Source organism: Pleurodeles waltl, chromosome 8 (assembly GCF_031143425.1).
Source record: "Pleurodeles waltl isolate 20211129_DDA chromosome 8, aPleWal1.hap1.20221129, whole genome shotgun sequence".
Classification (NCBI taxonomy): Eukaryota; Metazoa; Chordata; class Amphibia; order Caudata; family Salamandridae; genus Pleurodeles; species Pleurodeles waltl.
In genome coordinates, this window is record NC_090447.1 from 673,911,947 (window position 1) to 673,924,002 (window position 12,056).

The window sequence follows — 12,056 nt, forward strand, 5'->3', positions numbered from 1 at the left end:
TTATTTAAAAAATAAGTGCCTTTCAAAATCGTTTTTTAATATTTATAAAGCTTAATACCTATACTATGACCCCCTAACATTAAAATTTAATTTAAGTTATGTTGCACCGCTAAAATGACATTTGTATGTGCAATTTTCCCTTAGCGCAGGAGCAAACAAGCTCATTTCTATAAAGTATAAGTTCATATTTTCAATGGCTGACTCATGGATTGTGTAATAGACATTCTGGTAATGCATATTATGCAAGAAAATTGTAGGATATTGATTTTTTAATGCCTAAAATATCAAAGTCGATTTTGGGCAAAAGCACTGTTTAAACTGCATTTTCTTTCATTCAGAGTACTTTTTAAAGTGTCTCAGGCTTCAGTAAATGCATACATTTAGGTTTGATATATATTTGCAGGTTGTGCCTTCTTATGATTCAATGAGTCAATGTGCCAGTACAAAGGCTTGTTTTAATATCAAGGTTGAAGGTTCTAACTTCAGCTGGGCCTACTGAGACGTTCATTCATTCAAGGTTGATGAAATATGTACCATTGCATGGGATTGCAACAAGCATTTATTCTAATAACTGGTATGTGTGTTATTAAGGTTTGTGAATTATTCACAGTAAATGTAGTTTAATAATCTGGAAATAGAGATAATTTTTTTACAGTGGAAATTGTAGGTGCCAAATTAATATGGAGTGTCAGTGTAACAATTTTTACTTTTAGAAAGGTAAAACTAAGGTGGCTTGATGTTGCGAAGTAACTGACAAGAGGGTAACAGTTAAGTAATGGAAATTTATTTTCATGTATTTGGTCCTATCATGAATTGTTCTTGCTGGTCCTGTATGTTAGAAGAGAAACAGTAAAGTTATATTTGACAGCAGATTTCCACTGCCTGGTGATCTACTGTCAAAAGGAGGGTAAGGATTTTAAACCTGACAAATTAAACAGGCCCAAATATTGGGTTTTGGGCTGCAGGTTTACAGTGCATAAAGTACATGACATGGTGTTGTGTGTCACCGCTTATTCACACATGCTATTGTTTTGTCTATGCTTTTTGTGCTTGATACACAGCAAGTATATCTGATGGCTTGACGTTTTGTGCGTTTTTATTATTTTTTATTTGTTTTTTGCATGTTTGTTGTTGCTTTTGATACTATTACAAGCTCCCCTGTGTTGTGAGGGGATGGTCATGACGATGCCCATCGCTACGCAACAGTTGGTTGAACTTGTTCTGGTTACTAAATTCCACAGATAATGATATTTCATGCTGTGAACATAAAAGACAACACTTCACCAGTGCATGTCTATTTGGCTATAATGGTATTGAAGGAAAATAAAAAGAGATATACAGGATCAAAGTGTGTCACCTGCAGTTAGTCACATTACTGCCCCTTCCCTTAAAGGAACAGGCACCCCTACATTTATGTATCCTTGATTGGACCTAAGGATGAAATTATAGATCTGTGACTCAAGGTGGCCTAATTTCTATATTACATTAGTTAATGATGTTCTGTTTCCTAAGTAGCATATGGCTTTCGTTCCTTAAAAGAAAACCAGGTTTTCATTTTTTCCTGAAGAAGGAACTGAAACATTAGCTAGGAGTACCGTATATGGTGTAGTCGCCAACGGTAGAGTTAAAATTTGTGTAACTTTGGCCTTTGTGTATCACCCGTACTCTCGGTGTTGTGTCACATGCCTGACTATCACCCAAATAATTTTTTTTGTTCTTCCTATAGATTTTTTTCTTTTGTTACTTCCCCTGACCAATGTCGCATCATGCTTAGTTATTGAGATTTTAGCTATGTCCTAGTCCCATTTCTCTTTTTCGAATTCCTTTCACCAGTCAGCCCTTTTATTATTATTGATGTATTGTTCAGGTTCACATTTCCAGACTGCAGTGATGTACCAGGGACCCCCATGTTATGTATAATTCCCTTTGGTATGACCAGACTGGTTTTCAAGAATTTGCCTGCTTCAATGTTTTCCAGCCTGACTGTCAGGGTAGCGATAGACTGGTTAACTGACTCAATATTATAGTAAGACAAGTTTTCCATCTCAATAGGAGATATCTTATGTTTACCTTTTTGAACATGACAAATTTTCAATGTCTATTTTAATTTGGTTTTCGGTTCCCTTCTGTTCCTGCTACTTTAATTTTTGGTGGGATCAGATGTGTCCTAATCATGCAAATATCAGGACCCTCTAGTTCTTGTCTTTTTGTTTGCACATTTGACTATTAGCCTGTGTATTGCACAGTGCACCTGATGCACAGTTTTTAAAGGAAGGTTTCTACATGTCCCTGATAATCGGTATCATGTGATTTCTCTATTGAGATGTTCTAAGATAAGGAGGAACACCTAGACTTAATCATTGAGGAAAATATGTGTTTACCCCATTAGACAATGCCACTGTGTGAGGAAATCCATTCAGATATAATTCTCATGTAGCTATAGATGGCAGAGAATAATGGAGAGAACCCAATTAAAGATGCTAGAGACCCTGTTTTGCCCTTCTGCCTTTGTCTTTGTATTTTATGCCCATGGTGTATGGCTACTCCTTTGAAGATTGCAGACCACCTGCTTGCAGTCCCCTTGTTAAAAACCATGAACTGTTTTTTTTTTACTAAATTGAAGGAAACTAACAACTGTGGCACATTTCCTACGTCACTAGATTCTGCGGGTATCAATTCATAATAACCTGCAGGACATTGATTTAAGCCTAATTCCCATCAGTGACAGCTACAGATGAAAGACGGACGTCTTGGCCCTACAGTCTCAGCACCCAGAAAGTAGCAAAGCTGGACAGTGATCGCCAGCGCATGGTATCGTACTTGCTCCATCAGACGGCGTTGGACATCACAAAACCAAAGTTTCAGTGTAAAAGAGCTAAAGAGAAGGATTCCTGTTGTTGATAGCAGAGCTGTTTTGAGGTTTCATTTCTCTACCTGTCATGTGCTGGTAACCTCTGACAGTGTGCAATCCCTTGAGCCCCTTGGCCTGAGTTTTGGCCACCCCCCCCCTTTTCTTTGCTCCAACAGGAGAAGGGCAGTGCACCGGAGATTTCAAGTTTGGGAAAGGCACTATATTGTGGTGCCCATGAAAGAGCAGCTTGAGCGTCCTCTGACACTAAATAATGAGTGTTGGAGTCTGAAAGTGCTGCTGAGCTTGAGCTATTTCCCAATTAATGGTGCTTGGGTCTGCACAAGATGATTTGTGCCCTTGATCAATGAAGACCACATAGTTTGTAGTATCTGCCACAGAGGAGAGACACTGGTGCATTGCTTTAAGACATTGAGACTTTCGAGTGAGCTGTGGGTGTTTGCCAGGAGGGCACTCCAACTAAGCAGTACTTTTCTCACGAAGAGGCCTGAATTGAGAGGCCCATGCGAAAGAAAACAACAAAAGAAAATTTGATGGACAATAGAAGCCTGCCAGAGAGGCTTTTTGAACGGACTCTGGGCATAGTTGGTTTCACAAGAGGTTTCCGTGTGATTGTATAGACTAGGTATTAGGAGACTGATTGTTTTGCTGGCATTGTTTTAAAGTACTATTCTGTTTAGTAAAAGCAGAATAAAGTCCATTTTCTGTGGAAAGAGTACCCCCTTTTCACCTTAGAGCATTGATGAGAGTCACCACTGTTCCACCTGAACATACAAAAATTAATGGAATTCAGAGGAGCCCTAAAAATGTTACTAGATAATTTTAGGATTTGCTTTTTGGTTAGGGTTGTGAAAAATTATTATTTCATTTGTAATAGTGGTCACTACTTTCTCCCGTTGTCTATATGTTCTTAATAACGTGTTTTCTAGAGTCTTTTAAACATGACGTTGTCATTTATGGGTAGGATTGTTTTTCTCTACTCAATTGACTTCTGCACCCACTTCCCAACCTATGTCTTTTCCTACTATTGTTTCTTTGCACTCTTTTCACCCTTTTCCTGAACATGAGCAGGTTAGAAGATCAGAATTCGTAAGCAATTCTTTTGTACAGCTTCTGCATCAACACTAGTTAGTAGTGAACATCACTAATTGTTGGGTGTGTGATCTTATGCCACCTACTGCAGATAGAGGTATTCCTTATTTTGTCCTGCCATATGTGGCCTTTTTGTGCTACTTCATGTTCGAGGAGACCTGTCCAGAGAGAGTTACCAAGTACTAGAATTTTGCTCCAGCAACATCTCCATGCCCTTATAAACATAGACCTGGACTCAGATTAGCATGAGAATAGGTTTATTGCCTATGTAAGGGCAAAAGGAGGGTTTGTGGTTCTAAAAATTCTGGACCCATGTAATTTACTTTGCCACAGCAGTACGATTTTAGTATCAAAAGACCGATAATGACTAGTACACTAAGCATGAGCATTTTCGCTCAGTTCCAGCAGCGTTTTCACCTCGAAATCGCCATTTTCGTCCTGCACTCGTGGCTCCCATTTTTTACACGGCAGCCATTTTAAAAGTTGCCCTCACAGAGGCTTATAATACAGTCAGATTTGATTCCAAGGACACGTACACCTTGATTGACTTTTCTCTGACCTGGGCAAGCTGGAACCATTGCCTCAGGCCAAACCTGTTTGGTCAGTCCCTCTCCCAGTGGCCGAATCAGATAGCATCAAGGCACACCATGCCATAAAACCCTTGTTGTCGCTCACACACCCTGCCTAATCTTGCTCACACCTGCACCTGCTCTTTTCTTCTTCTTACTTTACGAGGGGGAGGTGCCCGTTTTATTGGGGGTCCACACTTATCTGATGTAAAATACTAGGCCTTGCCGGGTAATTTATTATGGGTTGGATGACATGAAATATGAGGTTTCATCATGACACTGTTTTTTCCTTTGTAGTGAAAACATGTGAATGACCAACCAAAATGTCAAGAATGTTTGCCTGAAGCTTAAAAAACTGTATATAAGGAAACCTGACTTTGTATTGAAGAACAGTCTCCTGAGAACATACAAATCGTGCTGTTGTACTTCTAGGACGCTTGTTACTTGGCTGCAGCCAATAAATTTGATATTTGACTTCACCTAGAAGACTCTGAGTTTCTGTGGTCTGAATCAGGAAAGTACCCGAGGTCTTTGGGTGTACCCTGGCACCGCTGGGTTACCGGATCAGTACCGGTTCTGAAAAACCCAGGCCCATATTTATACTTTTTGACGCTAAACTGCGCTAACGCAGTTTAGCGTCAAAAAGTTTTGCGCCGTCTAACGCCGTTCTGAAGCGCCATGCGGGCGCCGTATTTATGGAATGGCGTTAGACGGCGCAATCAGACCGGCGCTGCCTGGTTTGCGTGGGAAAAAACCACGTAGACCAGACAGCGCCGGCGTAGGGGGAAAATGGCGTATGGGCGTCTTAAAATGGGGCAAGTCAGGTTACGTCGAAAAAATCGTCGTAACCCGACTTGCGCCATTTTTTTTCGACGCCCATCCCCCATCAACATGACTCCTATCATTGTAAAGATAGGAGTCATGCCCCCTTGCCCAATGGCCATGCCCAGGGGACTTCTGTCCCCTGGGCATGGTCATTGGGCATAGTGGCATGTAGGGGGGCACAAATCAGGCCCCCCTATGCCACAAAAAATAAACAAAAAAATACTTACCTGAACTTACCTTAATGTCCATGGGATGGGTCCCTCCGTCCTTGGGTGTCCTCCTGGGGTGGGCAAGGGTGGCAGGGGGGGTCCCTGGGGGCAGGGGAGGGCACTCTGGGCTCATTTTGAGCCCACTTGTCCCTTAACGCCATGCCTGACCCAGGCGTTAAAAAGCGGCGCAAATGCGCCGTTTTTAGCCACGCCCACTCCCGGGCGTCTCTTTTGCCCGGGAGTATAAATACCACGTAAAGGCCTGGGAGTCATTTTTTAGACGGGAACGCCTCCCTTGCATATCATTAACGCAAGGAAGGGGTTCACGCTAAAAAATGACGCACATTCCGGGAACTTTGGCGCTAGACGCCTCTAACGCCATAGTATAAATATGGCGTTAGTTGGCGTTAGTTTAGCGTCGAATTTGCGTCGAAAAAAACGACGCAAATTCGGCGCAAACGGAGTATAAATACGGCCCCCAGTACCTCAATCTCTCCAAATGATTTCTTTGAAGAAAATAATCACTATTAGACCATCAAAGAGCCTTTTGTCTGGGGATCTGATATGATCTCAAAATGATGGGAGATTGGAATGGAGTGTGATAGAAATTGGGTTTCACCCTGTCCTAATAAGGATAACAATCTTAGCCAAGGTATGTCAGATACACCCTCTAGTTGCTTGGCACAGAGCAGTCAGGATTAACATAAGCGGCAATGTGTAAAGTATTTGTGTAACACTTAATTACAGTAACACAGTGACACACACAGCAAAACCACTCCACACCAGTTTACAAAAATAGATACTTATCTGACTAAAACAAGACCAAAATTACAAAAATCCAATAAGTAGAAGTCGAGATTTGAATTTTTAAAGATTGAATGTGAAAATAGTACTTGGAAGTCACTAGCGGTCAAAAGGTTACTTGAGGTCAAGAGGGACGGGTGCAAATCTAAAATCCAGGTGACAGCAATGGACGTTAGACTGGCTACAGAACCCACATGCTGAAACAGTACCTTTGATGAACCAATGCGTCGATGGCGAGGGCACTATGCGTTGATATTTCTACCACACTCAGGGCACTGCGTAGTTTTCACCATACACTGCACCTTCCTTGGGACTAACTAGGGCATACCTTAGGGGTGTTTCACATGCAATAAAAAGTAAGGTTTGGGCCTGGAAAATGGGTACACTTGGCAGGTAGAAATGGCAGTTTAGAACTGCACACAGGGTCTGCAGTGGCAAGCCTGAAACATGTTTGAAAGGCTATGGTAGTGGGTGGCACAATCAGGGTTGTAGGCCCACTATTAGCATTTACAGGTCCTGGACACATATAGTACACTTTACTAGGGACTTACAAGTAAACTAAATATGCCAGTTGTTGTGAAGTCAACGTTACCATGTTTAAAGTACAAAGCACCTGAACTTTAGCACTGTTCAGTGGTAGTAAAGTGCCAAGAATCCTAAAAACCAGCAAAAAATGAGTCTGAAAAACAGGAGGTCAGAGGGCCAAAAGTTAAGGGAAACCACGCCATTGATGCCTGGTCTAACAAAGTGACAGTATTACTCTTACATATCTATTTGCTGGATTCAACATAGTTCAACACCGTGCCATCAGATAGAAACTTAGAGAAAAGGCTTTTTAGAGCCACATTGGACAAGATTGTTTCAAACCTTACTGACAGATCAAGCATTGTCTCTGTATCTCCATTTACTTACCCACTTTACAACGTAAAGGCAGATGTACAACAAATGTCATTTATTTTCTTCTTCTCTTCAATGTGTACCTCAGTCCACTGTTTGAAATAATAAAAACATTTACCGTCACATGCTGCAGCTAGGCAGATGAAAGTCAGATCATCCTGAAACTGAAGAAATTCAACCAACATCCATAATGCAAAACTAGATGAATATTTCCAGGCCTTTGACAAGTAGATGCTACCAGAGCACCTCATGAGATTGTCAAATATGGAGACTGGAAGAACTATGATCATCTGACAAACTGACCCCAAAAACGTGGGACACACAAACACAGATGGTTGGCCACAGGATCTGGACTGTGGCCAGGCAATACACTAAGCCAGTAGTTCCCAACCTTTTGACTCCTGGGTACCCCCTCTGAATCATTACAGGATGCCGAAAACCCCCGAGCAATTTGTATGATTTTAATTTCAAACATTAAAACAGGAATTAGCAAAAAATGCACAAACAAGTACACACCAAACAACTACTAAAATTACTAAAGATATAGGCCCTCATTACGAACCTGGTAGTCAGCGGTAACTTGGGGAAAGGTACTGCCAACAGGCTGGCAGTACCTTTCACCAAATTATGACCAAACCGCCAATGTACCACTCCGTCCGCCAGGGTGGTCAGGCTGCTGGGCTGGAGACTTCGGTCTCCAGCCAGGCTGCAGTCACAATCTCACCCTCGGGATTATGACCCGCTTACCTGCATGGTTTTCTTGGCATTCGTAACGCCACGAAAACCATGGCGGTAGGCAATATCACTGCCAGGGAAATTATTCCCTGGCAATGATAGGGGTCTCTCCTGCCCCTCTCCTCCCCCCCAGAGTCCGCCCCCACCCTCTCCCATCCTCCCCCTTCCTCTCCCGCCCCGCACATTGTCACATCCACACGTGCACACACATACAAACACTACACACACACATGCACACATACATACACACACCGCAACGCACACCAACATACTCTGCAGCACACATGCATTCACAACATACACGTACACTCGCACTCACATTCAGACATTCACGTACTCACTCAACGTGACTCACACCCGCATGCATGCAGTCCTGAAAAGACACCCCCCACACCCCCACACAACACCCCCACCCCCTCTCCTGTCGTAGCACCCGACTTACCTGCGTGCAGGGGGTCCTCTGGCTGGAGACAGGACACGGCGCTGCTGTCAGCAGCAACGTCGGCCAGCTAAACACCACCAGGCAGTATCATTGCTCATGATATGGTAGGCGGTGTTTTTCTGGCGTGGCGCTGCTGCTGACAGCCGTCGTCCGGCGCCATGACCGTCGGCGGTATTCCGCCAGCCTTATGGCGGAATTCCGTCGAGTGCCATAATGCGAGTGGGCGGCTGATAGCCACAGCGATCGTGGCGGTAGGTGGCAGTTGCTGCCAATGTCAGAATGAGAGCCATAACTTTTATATTGAAAAAATATGCAAAAATGTAAAAAGCTTTAATGGGAAGGTTAGTGCTGCATCTCAGCCACTAACTTTTCAATGTTTGGTTTTATTTAGGAAAGTTGAGTCTTCAGGTCAGATTCTACATTTTCCAAAGCAAATTCTGTTTTTATTTTTTAGGTACATAGATCCGAGAAAGCTTTTTCACATAAATGTGAGGTGGGGAAAGGAAGTAAAACCATAAGGGCCTGCCATCTCTCACTAGCCTCTCTGTCACATGCAATTAAAGCACCTCTCATACCAGTGTAGGGTGTTATAGCACTTTACAGGGGACTACAAGTTGTAGGATTCACATGTCATCCACACCAGTAGGCATGTTCTAAGAGTGCTTGGTCTAGAGAAGCACAAACTCAGGATTCAGAACACAACACATTGGTTAGCGTTGACTTTAATAATAACAATTAAATTCTACCCAACCAAACCATTTTTAGCAGCATAAGAAAAATGAAAGACTGGTAAATAAACAACTTTCTAATTTGTGGCAAACAGTTTGCATGCACCTCTTTAATGGCAGTTCATAGCTCACTGTGTTAGATTATGATTGTAACTTATGAACTGCACAGTAACAAAAGAATCTATGTGACAAAAGCGGTATCCCACTGTTCTATGCACATAAAATACTGTCCTTTGCGTGATACATGTTCTTTTCAGCACGCATATTAACCATCTGCACAGCCTTTGAGAAGTGCTTTTCTTCCCATGCCCAGGCCTGCCGACCCACTGGGAATGTGTCACGGACCTCTGAGGGGCTTCGGACCACAGACTGTGGAACAGTGCACTAAACACTTTTTTCATTTTTTCCAGGATTCTCATATCCTCTATTCGGTATGCGAATCCTAAGGCCCTAGATGGTCCATGGGACTCAAGGAGGGTCTGGGATTCATGAATCCAGCACAGGATTTGCATACACTGTGATAGAAAAATCTTTGGGATAACTTTATGTCTGGGGATCCCTTTGGTGCCCTCCACATGGATCTGGGAAGGATCAGGGTAGGTTCACTCTGCCACATATGCCCTTGTTTTCAGTGCACCTTGTTGGATAATGTGAACTTAAACAGAAATTTTTCTGTGATGGTCTGCCAATCAGAGCGCATCAGCAGTAGGTTTGCAAATGTGCAACAGACTTTGGGAAATAAATCTCCTTAGCCCAATGGGGTGCCTCATTTTTTTAATTGGATTTGGAAACCCTCAGTATATCCAGCAATCTGCAGAGGATCCACAAATTACCAGTCTAGATAGCTCAAAAAAGTATTCTGTTCATGTGTACTCTGAGCACCTTTTTAAGCATCAATTTCTCAAAAACTACTAAACAAATTTATACCAAGCTATGCAATGGCCTTCAGTAGATTTCTGCCTTCTGCCAAATGTGGTATAAGTCTGTTCAGCTGTTTTTTCAGTATCAAGGAGCACAAAATCCAATGGGAATTAAAATGGGAAAATACATTTTTAGGACCTACTCCCTCTTTTATTTCTTGGCGTGAGGCATGCTACAGTGTGCAAAGTGCCATTCCGGGGGGGGTGCCATTTTGGGGCCCGGAAGGCTGTAAAGTAAGGTGTTGCCACTATCCAGTGTAGAAGTGCAAGATCTTAAAAGACAGTTCTGAAGTGGCATTCTGGAAGAAATCATTTCACTTTCTTTAACAGATGAGCTGGTACCATGTGGCCATTATTTTCTTGGGGAAGTGTATTTTTGAGTGAGGTCACTGCCCAGGATCAATTTGAGTGACCGGATAAAGTAGAAATTTGGGACTCACAATTCATCCTGGTTCATATTTTTGAGCTAGGCTGGGACTTCTTGTTGCTTGTTCTTGTCAAATACTGGGTGGGGATTCTGCTGTGGTGGGACTGAACGTGTGGCAGGTACTCAACATCCAGGTCTGAATGAGATGCATGTATTGTTCGAAGCATTAAATGCATCAAGCGGAGGATACTTTCAAGAAGGTTTGTGTGTTGCCATTGTGGTCGTGAATTTTGATCCTGTTATTTATCAATAAATTTCTAAGAAGCCCCATGTAATGCTTGAAGAAATTGGGGGAAAGATTGAAACCTAGGGACATTTCTGTGACTTTAAGATACCCATTTGAAGAACTGGTGTCAGAAGGATAGGTTTGAGAAGAACCAGTGAAGGAAATTGCCAGTGAATCTCATTCAAGTTAGGTTATGAATGAGAATGGGGAGGGCTGCGGTATCGAAGGCAACTGTGAAGTCCAGCAATATCAGGAGACAAGGGCCATCCTTACCTGTAGTCAGGATCAGTGGTTTAAGTGTAAAAAAGTATGGTTACTGTGATGTTAGAGGCAAAGACATGGGAGCGGGGAGGGTGATGGAAGTGGGCCAGGGTCAGCTTGCACAGTATAGCTAGAAACAGATATTTAACCAAATATTCACAAACCATTAGCTATAACATAAAAAAAACCTAAAAAGTACATGTTGCCGAATGCATATTGCCATTACAAAAATTGAGAACTGGATAAGGTGTAATACGTGACATGGTACCTTCTGCAGTTTATGTTGAAATGCAGATAACAAATTCTTGGTGGCAAGGAATGTTGATTCAGGATAACAGGAAAGATGCAGAAATGGCCTTGCAAGCAAAGCTGTGTGCATTTAAATGCTGATGGTCAAACATTTATGCTCGGCAGGATGAAAAGGGCCCACTAAAGCAGTACTGTCCAGCAAATTGAGAGCATCCAGGGCTTTGGGTACGAGGAAAGGCCCCCATGCAGCTCTAGCTGTCCTAAGATAAAGTCAGCAGCAGTAACAGGGTTTGTCTGGGAAGGTGTGATCCTATGTCCTTATTTTCTTTTTCTCAGACGAGGGCAGGCTTGACTGAGAATGAATGAGCTGAACCTGTAGGAGCCAACTTCTGTTTCGGAACGCTTTTTACTGTTCAGCGCAAAGCGCTCTGTCCCTGTTGTTTGCTCTCTACAGGCTTGTAACCATGCCCATGTCATGCCCATCAGTTTGGTTGGTTTGTGGGCTTGCCTTTTAAAATTAGCTTGATTTCATTAGTGAAAGACCTGCATACATCATGCCTTTTCTGGTGTTTAGCCCGCCTCCAGCGCACCGACCAACTACTGAAAACATACGAGGCTCCATGTTTTCCATATGGTTTCTGGGCTACTTTTTCTCTTTATTTCATAGGCAGCATGATCTCGCTGGGCAGTAGTCGAGCGCTTTGCATGACATTGATCCTGTTACATGGATATTTACACTTTTGCCGGTCACATTGATAATTGCACTTTTGCCGATACATTTCACTGCAAGCGAACTTCTGTTT

The 12,056-nt window shown here is 42.7% G+C and overlaps 1 protein-coding gene across 4 annotated transcripts in view; it reads right to left on the reverse strand.

Annotated features, from left to right (window-relative positions):
• The window catches only part of HHLA2 (HHLA2 member of B7 family), a 1,624,464-nt gene that overhangs the window by 1,436,612 nt on the left and 175,796 nt on the right, over window positions 1-12,056 (reverse strand). For all 4 annotated transcript variants that reach the window (XM_069204789.1, XM_069204791.1, XM_069204790.1 and 1 more), the window contains one exon: window positions 7,281-7,357. The gene's annotated coding sequence lies outside the window, so the exon portion shown is untranslated. The remainder of the gene's footprint in view (window positions 1-7,280; window positions 7,358-12,056) is intronic.